The sequence below is a fragment of the Passer domesticus genome, chromosome 6, assembly GCF_036417665.1.
Source record: "Passer domesticus isolate bPasDom1 chromosome 6, bPasDom1.hap1, whole genome shotgun sequence".
Taxonomy (NCBI): domain Eukaryota; kingdom Metazoa; phylum Chordata; class Aves; order Passeriformes; family Passeridae; genus Passer; species Passer domesticus.
The window spans coordinates 56,215,572-56,223,219 of record NC_087479.1 but is presented as its reverse complement, the minus strand read 5'-3'; the positions used below and the strand labels follow the sequence as shown (position 1 = coordinate 56,223,219).

At 41.2% G+C, this 7,648-nt stretch overlaps 1 long non-coding RNA gene across 7 annotated transcripts in view; it reads right to left on the bottom strand.

Annotated features, from left to right (window-relative positions):
* The window catches only part of LOC135303827 (uncharacterized), a 113,332-nt gene that overhangs the window by 12,951 nt on the left and 92,733 nt on the right, over nt 1–7,648 (bottom strand). For 5 of the 7 annotated variants that reach the window (XR_010365208.1, XR_010365211.1, XR_010365209.1 and 2 more), the window contains one exon: nt 1,417–1,464. This is a non-coding gene — a long non-coding RNA (uncharacterized LOC135303827). Of the gene's footprint in view, nt 1–1,416; nt 1,465–5,144; nt 5,530–7,648 lie in introns of those variants that run through there. The other 2 variants (XR_010365214.1, XR_010365213.1) reach the window with 2 other exon arrangements.

Below are 7,648 nucleotides of genomic sequence, written 5' to 3'. Positions count from 1 at the left end.
CTGATCTTGATCCCAGTGAAGTTATCATGAACTCCTAGTTCTAAGGAGTATAAGAACTACTCTAAGGCCTAGTATAAGGCCTTGGCCACCCAAAGGCAAGCAGAACAATGGGGTGGTGGGACTGGAGGTCAGAAATAACCCTACAACCATCACATCCTGATCTTACTGCTACTGAGCACTAACATTGAGGAATTAGACTGGTTCATGCTCCTGTGAGATGGCTAGGGTGTAAGTCTGGTTCATGGAAGGCAGTGTGTAAAATCTTAGTGGTCTGCTCAGGGAGCCTGAAGCATTTTATTGAGTCATGGTGGCATCACCCTTAGCAAATGAAGTGAGTTTTACAGAGTGACAGAAGGATCTACAAAAAAAGATTTGACAGCAAAAAATTTTGCAAAACCTGACTTGGTCTATAGCCAAGCACTTGGAAGCATCCACCACTTCTCTTTTCATGGCCCCAGTCTAGCTGTGCTGTGTTCCATTCAGAGTGTCCAGCAAGCAGCATATTAACCATTTCCACTAATCTCAGAGGGAGAATTGAGGATTATTTCCCACTGAAGTTTCAGGCACCAGTAAGGCTGATGTCCCTGAGTGCTATACAGATTGATAATCTATATTATGGACAATATCTATATTATATAATCACCAGCCATGGTGAATTTCAAAGCAACGTCAGAAGAATGTACCAGCTTTCCCCAGTATGAAACTGAGCAAGGGGCACACACGTGCAGGTGACACAACAGCCAATTTCACCCCTGCATTCTGCCTCTCCACAGGATAAAGGAACAAACAGCATTTCTTCACTGTGGCAGTGACAAGGATGCAATGGTCCTGAGCATGCAGTACTATTCCCATTGATGAGTAAGGGATAGCCATCCTCAGCACAAGTGTTGGCTCTGAGGGCAGCAGGGCTCTGTTTCATATAATGCATATTAGCTGTTTTCCCTGTGGAAGAATTTATTTCATAATCATAAAGGGTCCAAAAATGGTCTGGCTGGCTAACTTGAAGTTTTACTATTTTTAAATGTTTCTTAGTTGGCCTTATTTGTGAATTTGGTCACATTTGTGGACTGGAACTAGCACATACCTGAAATTCCAGAACAGCTGTATAGAACAAGTCATGGGACAATCCCAAATCTGAATACTAATTAGAATGAGTACTATTAGAATCTGAGTACTAATTAAGGGGGACACATACATTAGAAATGACAAAGTTCATTTATCATTTCTCAAAGTTCAAATATCATTTATCAAAGTTCAAATATCAACAAGAATTCAGATATGCATCGAGATGTGTAGGAAATTTTTTTTAATATGGGAATAGCCTGACAGCTTTTAAAAAAGGACCAATGGGAGTACTAATGATGAAAAATTAGTATAGCTTTTGAAAATGTACCTTGAAGTAATTACTGTACTTACTGAACTCCCAGGAGCCTGATGTCCTCAGGGCTTCTCAGGACATATCTCCTGTTTGGATAAAAGTGAGAGAATTTAATGTTTCAGGAAGAAATAAAAGTGGGGATGAGCTTTGATCATTAGATCAACTGTAAGGTAACACAGACATACAGAACATAGTACTGATGAGATGGACAGGTCAGAGATATCCCCCCAAATTACTCCTAATTTAAATTTAAATATGGCTTTCACTGCATCACACAGGTTACTGGGACACAAAAGGAAGGAATTCTTGTTGAGAACCAATCAAATGACAATTGCAACAGATTTCAGATGGCTAAAACTTCCTGAAATCTTTACATGGTAACATGTAAAGGTAGGTGAGACATTTTAAAATCATAGGAAGCATGTTTTTTAAAGAGTGGATTCACAAGGAAATTCCACAGGCAGCAGGAATGAAGCAAAAGGAGTGCTGGAGAGGTATCCTAGAGGTATCCTTCTCTTCATTCCTGCTCTTACTTTAACATATTTGGCATCAATTTTTTTGCCTTTTTTGTTTTGTCCTTAAGTTTTAAATTCAGTTAACAGTACAGGTGTAACATTTCTGGGAGCCCCCAGACCTCCTCAAATCGCTGATAACTGACAACTTTTAATTGTTTTCTGCCAAAGAAATGAAGTTTTCATAGCTATTACATCTGTTCCAAACTGGATACAGCAAACTATATTTAAACGATCAATCAAAGAAACTCCACAAATGCAAGGGACTAAAAAAAGTATGATTCCATTACTCCCATATATACTTATAAATATATCTAACCTGAAACAGACTTATTTAGGGTTATACTGAATTGGAATATTTAGTTTACTACAGAATAATTTATAAGTTAGCTCTATACCAGAAAAGTATTTGTATACTTGCAGGCTAGAGAGTACTGTTTTCATGGAGACATTAAATGCAGTAATTTACACTTGAGTTTAGTCAAACTGCCAAATGTTTCATGGGTCTTTCTATGGGGTAAGCTGCATGACCTATTCTTGAGCTAACATTGAAACCCCACGGCTCTGTGCCAAGGCTGCCTACTCAGCTTCTTAATAAAAATGTCTATTTTAGATCAGCTCTATGTGTTCTGGGCACGGAGTTTGGCAACTTTCAATCATCACAAACCTGTTTTGAAATTATTTCAGTATCAAAGGACCTTTGTAAAGCCTTGCAGTAGCTTTACAGGACAATTCTGTAAACATCTGAATGGATAATTTATTTTTCCTCTTTTTGCAAGGAAATCCATTTTCTGCACTTATTACCCCAAAGCTGGTAAAAAGTAAACTTGCATACAAGATGTTAAAATAGGTCCTCTGGGATAAGGAGCTTGGGGAATAAGGTAGATTTTCCCCTGAATTAGACTGCATTCATGGTCCAGCTTTACGGAGAATTTTCTAGGCATGTAGCTGTGATGTAAATAAATATTAATTTAATAGTGGGAACCAGTGTTCAAAATGCAGGCAACAGGGACAAGTAGGGCCCTTCTACTGTGCCTTCAGAAGGTCTAATTATGGGTGCATAAAGCAGCCAGTGCAAACATCCCCTCTTTGTATTCCTGCATCCCTCATAACACACACAAACACTGCTGAAATGAAACAGGCAAGATGAAGGGCAATGAGAAACGACATGAAATACTGCCTTTAAAATCTACTTTATTCAACTGGAAACAAAACATTTTAAAAGGTGATAATGCTCTAAAAGCTATTTAACTCACCAGCCAAATCAAACTGACCAAAATCTAATTTATTCCTTGTCTTGTTTAGCAGATGCTTAAAAGATCAATAAAGTTGTCTCTGTAGATCGACATGAAATATTAACCAGCCTGAGTGTTCTGAAGCTTTTTACAACATATTCAGCCTCATTAAACATTAAGCAGCCTTGAAATATAAATATAAAATAACTATCAGCTTCCTATCCTTCAGACACAGAACAAAGGTAGCTCAAATGTGGGAAGCATGAGGAAAATATATTAAATGAACTGGGAATTCACAGAGAAGTTAACTTAGGAAGGCTGTCAGTACAAATTGGCTCAATCAGATACACTTTACCATAAGGAAGGAAAATATTGTAAGATCAGGAGGATATCTGCTGTGGAACAGAAGAGTAGTGTGGCATTTATAGCATGACAAATTAATAGAAATAAATCTCTGACCACAACGAATCTGGGGCCCAGTTGTTGTTTATACCCCAGCTCCTTCCACCCCTCGGACTTGCTGTAAACCCCGGGTTCAGTGAGAAAGGAGCCCTCTTTTCCCTGCTTTTCACCACTGCCTGCTGTGTCCACAAGATCTGGGCAATACAGCAGAAAGGAGTTTCAGGTTCACTAAAGGGAAATGTCAGCTTTGCAAATCACTGAAAGTAGCCAGACATAAACTGTCAGAAGAGGTCAGTGAGACAGTGAGGTTATTGTCAGCACAGAGCTCGGGCCTGCAACCCGAGCTGTGCCCAAAGCTGACACACAGCACAGCAGCACAGCCCTGCCAGGGTGTGCAGACCAACTAATTGAGCTCAAAATGCTGTTTAATTTTAAAAGATGCAATTAAAATATGCAATATGTAATACATGTTTATATATGCAATATGCAATAGATGCAATAGGCAATTAAAATATGCAATATATGTTTATTACCTGTTTCTCCCATTTATCTGCTTGCTTTAATATTACAATTGCTTGCTTTAATGTTAGAATAAAATCCAAACGCTCAGCACTGCTGAATCTGCCAGGGTTTACAGAGAAGCTTTGAAAGTTGCTTTCTTACTGCTACTTCTTGTCCAGCACTGGTGTCAGAGCAGACATGCCGGGGCTGCAATTCCTTGCAGCCACCTTCTCTCAATTTGGCAAGAAGTGAAACTGCATGGGATTCATTCCCCTGCAGACAGACAAGATTTGGTAAACTCTACAGAGAGCTGTTAAGTTCAAATTCTCTTCTACAGCATGAAGGTAGGAATGTCATCAATTAGGGCAAAAATCATCAGGAGTTGAGAATGAAATCAAGAAACTCATTTGGTACACTTAGAGCCAAAAAAAAAAAAAAGAATATAGGTATTTTTTAATTTTTGCAGCATAAGCAAGACAGCAGTGGGCTCACATAAAGAATAAGTGTATCAGACCATTAAGAAGTGATATCAAACAGCATTTGACATTGGGCTATTTTTGCTGCATTCTCTGAATAGAAATGAAAGATACTTTTTCATTCCACTGCATTACACCATATTTTTATACTTTCTCTACCTGTATGCCATGATGCTAAAAAGCATTGGTTTGAGCAGCATCAAACCAAATGTTTTACACTCACTTGCATGCTGAAATTTCACATGTGCTTTGTAGGCAGGATTGCACTATCTCCAAACATGTGCTTTACAATGAAATTAAAAATTATGTGTAGTGGGAAAAGATTACACACACTGTGAGCAAATCTTTACGTCAAAGGGACAAATTATTGCCAACTGGAACAGGCTTGTGGAGGCAAGCAAAGCCTCAGAGCTCCTGTACCTTCTGCACCAGCCCTCCCTGCTTTTAGTAAAACCCAGAACAATCCCACACAGCCTTTTCTTTTTGTTGTTTGGTTTTCTTGGGTTTTTGGTTTGTTTTTTTTTTTTTTTTTTGTTTTTTGTTTTTTTTTGGGGGGGGGGTGTTTTTTGTTTGTTTTTGTGCTTTGTTTTGGTTTTTTGGTTTTTTTTTTTTTTTTTTTTTTTTTGCTGCCTGGAGATTCTCAGAGCTCAGCAGTGGCACAAGGAGTCACTCATTTCTCACAGCCAGGGTGGTAGAGCACGATGCAGCTGTAACAAGGCACAGGGATGGGGCTGCACCCTGCACACAGCAGTGCACAAAACTCTCACAACAACTCAGGGAGCAGCTTGGTGCCTTCCTTGCTTCTTTAATCGGAGTGCTTTGCCTAAATTGCAGGTCCTGCAGGTTGTTTGGGAGCAAAGGTGACGTGGCAGCTGTGCCAAGCATTCCTTTGATGCCGTGGTACAGCGCAGAGGAATGGAGCAAGGCAGTTTCCTTGATGAGACTGCCACAGCTCTTTTTTCCAAAAATCCTCTTTTCTCAAGGGTGTGCTGGTCCATGTGTCATGCTTGTGTCTCCCTGAGCTGCTGGTGTGTAGGAAAGAAGCCAAAAACCACGCTTAGAAGGTTACCTAAGTGTGATGAAATTGGCATTAGGGATTAGGGTGGAACAAGCAGATGGGGATGGACAGACAGCAATAGTACTGTGAGGGGAGGGGAATTTTCCCTGTCTCCTGCTCTCCAATCAAACCTGGAAATCAAGCACAGATGAAATCTGCTTGGCTTTCGGTGCTTTGCTTCCCTTAAAAATCTGAGTAACATTAAAATCAAAATGAAAGCCAAATTTACTGTAAAAGTTTGCTCAGTCAAGGTCTATCTGCTTTCATCAAGCTGCACTTGCACTTCTCTTAAATATCCATCCAAACCCAGTTTCTGGAGTGCAATCTTTGAAGCCTTGCAGGTTCTTTTCATACAAGACCTCACAGCTCAGCCTTTTAGCCAGGCAGTCCCTCATTATTTATAACTTTATTACTACAATGGGGTTTTTTTCCTGAATGCACAGCTCCCAGCACCACTGCAAAGCAGAGCAACAATTCATTCCCTCCAGTCCATCCAGTGCCACAGGTCTCATCTTCACTCCCAAAAATCCTCACAGTTCCCAAGATGGCTGATCTCTCACCCAGTGCTGAAAGTTTTATTTCTCTTGTTCACCTAAGTTATTTTTTTAAAGGCCAAATACAAGCAAAAAAAATGTGCATATGCTTCCATGCTGCTCCTCATATTTCAGAGGGTTTTCTAAATTTCTAGTTAGGTCCCAACGCTGTCCTCAGCCACAGCTGGGAAGGATGTAACTGCCAAGCAGCACATTAATTATGTTTCCTCCATCAGCAAGACTAAACAGAGAGCAAGAAATGAAGACCTAATAGAGCAATTGGCATTGCAGAGAGTGGGGAGGAAGAAACTTCCTCAGACTCCCACCAGCCCCATCCAGGGTGTTGAACTCAGGCTGTGCATTCCCCCTCTGCCTCCACCCCTGTGCTTTCCTTTCTCTTGGGCTGTAATTTCTTCAGCAATCTCTTCTGGTTCAGCACTGCTGCAGTGGTTAGGGCAGTGAAATTATGCCTCATGACTTGGATTCCTAAGAATTACAGTAACACAAGTAATAAAACAACCACAGTTTTGTCTTTATTTGACTAAAATTCATACCTCAAGAGCACCAAACCATGAAGAAATAGCATAGAAGGCAGAGAGAAAATAATCACACAGATCAGAATGGCACACCACAAATGCATCAACCCTCAGCTCATATTAATTGTATGGTTCTAAAAATGACATTTTCTCTCTCTCTTTCAAGGTACCTATGCTCATTTACATCCACAGGCACTGTTTAAAATAAATGTAAAATATATTTTTCTGCAAACAGTCCTGCTAGGGAAAAAAACTAACACTGAATGAAACATCTCTCCACAGGAATTTTCTGCTGTAGAGGACATGTAATGGATGTGTGTGCAGCAGCACATGAAAGACAGATGAAGAAGCAAATTATTCAGCTGTTTGGTTTAAAACAGAACAAAAATGTTAACATACATGCAAATTTCTTTCACTGAAAATTATAAAGCTATCCTGGTACAGCTCTGGTTCTCCACTGTCTCTAGAAAAACCGAAAACCTGTTTAAGATCCAGACAAACCCTGGCACACTCATACATGTGGGCAGGTGGAAAGCCATCAAAGCATGCCAGCAGGAATGTGTGCTGGTTAGGACTGGGATGGAGTGATTTTTTATCCATAATAGCTGGCATTTGGATTTGTGCTGGGGTCAGTGTTGGTAAGTCAGGGGTGGTTTTGTTATTGCTGAGCAGCTCTCACACAGAGCCAAGGCCATTCCTGCCTCCCACCCCGGCCCACAAGGAGCTGGGAGAGGACCCAGCAGAGCCCAGCCAGCCCCAGGGGTGTCCCAGACCCTCTGGCCCATCCTCAGTGCACGGAGCTGGGGGGAGAGGGAGGAAAAGGGGATGTTTGGAGTGTGGTGTTTGTCCCCCCAAGTCCCTGTCCCATGGCATGGAGCCCTGCTCTCCTGGGATGGAGCCCTGGGATGGAGCTCTGCTCCCCTGGGATAGAGCCCTGGGATGGAGCTCTGCTCCCCTGGGATGGAGCCCTGCTCCCCTGGGATGGAGCCCTGCTCCCCTGGGATGGAGCTCTGCTCCC